The 2,578-nt window shown below is 29.8% G+C and overlaps 1 long non-coding RNA gene across 1 annotated transcript; it reads left to right on the top strand.

The window, feature by feature from the left end:
- Window positions 1-1,050: 1,050 nt before the first annotated feature.
- LOC133829114 (uncharacterized) lies at window positions 1,051-1,972 on the top strand. Its single transcript, XR_009891538.1, has 2 exons — window positions 1,051-1,141; window positions 1,739-1,972. It is a non-coding gene; the product is annotated as an uncharacterized LOC133829114 (long non-coding RNA).
- Window positions 1,973-2,578: the final 606 nt, after the last annotated feature.

Below are 2,578 nucleotides of genomic sequence, written 5' to 3' on the forward strand. Positions count from 1 at the left end.
GAGTTCATTGTGCCCTGTTTCATTGTGTGTAGCAAAGGACATGGTTTAAAAAGTTAACATGTGTTGTTAAACATGCTTTTATCTGTTATCTACCTGTTTGGTTCTTTTACTGTAAAGCTATTAGATAATTCTTAGTCCTTACCTTCCTAGTGACACATTTATATTTATGCTTTTGCAACCTGTCAATAATTATTATATGAATGGACAATTTATATCTCACTATATTCTTTTTGGGCTATTTGGTATTTGGACATATGTTTTACGTGTTGTTGACAGTTGTGTTTACTGAACCGTATCTTATCATTGTTAGATTAAGCAATCACTCTTTTAGACACAATGATTCTATATTTCAAATGGTATAGGCTTACCTGGTATGATTAAAATAGGACCTTGAGAGTGTTAAGCTTGGTGTAGATCACATCAGTGACCCATCTATGTGGTATCATGATGAGTAGGTCACATGATTGTGCCCCATCTTTGTTTTTTTCTTGATTTATTAATATCTATTTTGAACTCATAAGGATGTCAAAGTATATGATGATATGATTGACTATATCAATAGTAGTTGCTGGTACAAAATAATGGTAAGCCTTTTATTTTGGTTGCTTTCTCACGAGCATTCAATTAAGTATCAACGCAAAATTCCAACTATATTTAGCTAGTCTCTCACAAGCCTATTTGCACTTTTGATTTCTATAGACATGACTTTCCTTCTTTATTTCTTTTATTTGTAGCAAATCATACAGTTTAACTGTTATGTATGCTTTTCTAATTTTTTCCATTCATACTTCTCTTCTTAAGGTACCATTTTCTATCTTATAGTTATGTAAATTAGAACTAGAATTTTGCTATGCAAATAAAACCCGACAGCGGTGCTCCCTTTTGAGCAATTGCAATGGTGAATCTAAGCATAATAGTATTGAATCTCAATATAAATGTAATAAAATTTAATTGGACTAATATATAATGAGTTTTTGTTTTAATTAAGAAGTTTCTGATTTTTATGCCATGCTTAGGAGGCTAGAAATTATGTAAAAGATGATGTATGGCCTGCCCTTATTGTTGAGACAAGCAATGCTTCTGATCTCCATGGATATATTGTCAGGGCTTTATACAGGGCATTCTAACATCATCTGAACAGGTGGGCTTTTTATTTCCCTTGTGCACACTATAAATGATTAATGGAAAGATTGTAGTACTTTTATTACTACAAATTTTATCTATTAAGTGGTAGCTTCTAGATCTGTTATGGTTTTCTATGAATCTGTTAGTCTTACTCGAATTTTTAGCTCATTATAAGTGATGTATTCTCTTCTTCTATTTAACACTTCTATATATTTCAATAAAGTTCAGTTCATTCATTCTCTATCCTCTCTGATTTTCTCATTCACTCTCATAATACAAATTCACGATCTTCCTATGCATGCAGGTTCTGATTTTTTCTCTGTTTGTGCTAGGATTGGATCTTTAAATTAATGCTCTTTAAATTAATACATGCAGGTTCTGAGTTTTTCTGAGTTTTTCTCTGTATTTCTTGTTTAATTTTAGAGGGAAGAAGCAGTATGTTTTGTTTCTTCAGTCGTTGTTTTGCATGGTAGTACATCTTGCTATACCCTGCTATTTCATCAAGTTTTGGAGTTATTACAAATTTAATTTAAACTTTATATGCTTACAGGTGGAAACTAGCTTAAGTCTTATGTTCTTAATAATAAAAGGACTTTTTTTTTACAATGTGCAGGTATATTGAGATGATTTCTTTGGAGCAATTCTTGACAACATTTGTAGTTGAGGCCTTTAGAATGGAAGAATGTATTTCACTAATTTTTGTATACATTTCTTGTTTTGTATTTAGTGATTAAGGAATCTGAATTGGGCATAAATTATGTTGTAATATGATTTCTTAAGCCTAGACTAGTAGACTAAATATTGTAATTACATTTTGAGTAATTAATAAAAATCTATTTATGTTACCTTATTTGGCTTCAACTTTCATATTTGTTTTCCTAGTTTTGTGTAAGTAAAAAAAGATTATGTTTCTCTAAGCTAATATAACACAAATAATGTTATACTAAAGTCTAGTATAACACAAAAAAAGTGTTATACTAAAGTGTAGTATAACACAAAAAAAGTGTTATACTAAAGTGTAGTATAACACAAATTTATAAGTATTGAAATGTGTTATATAATCGACTATAAATAACATAATTAAACACTTATCTATTTATTAAAATAACACAGAAATTGTGTTATTGTTGACAGTACAATAACACATCTGTATAACACTGATAAAGTGTTATGTAAAGTACCCAGACCTACAATAACATAGTCGGTCTTAACACATCAGAAAGTGTTATCGTATGTTTTGATAACACATTTTCGGTGTTATTAAAAGCATTTTTTCTTGTAGTGAGCTTTCATAACTATGAAGGAGACACATTAATATGGAAATGTATTAGACATTTCAGAATTGTATGTTTCACCATAAAATTCGAAATGTAACAGCTACGAGCAGCTAAATAGGCTAATTGATTTAGTTGAGTTCTTTGTCATTTTGGAAAAGGTTTCAGACTAGGATAAA

Source organism: Humulus lupulus, chromosome 4, assembly GCF_963169125.1.
Source record: "Humulus lupulus chromosome 4, drHumLupu1.1, whole genome shotgun sequence".
Lineage (NCBI taxonomy): Eukaryota > Viridiplantae > Streptophyta > Magnoliopsida > Rosales > Cannabaceae > Humulus > Humulus lupulus.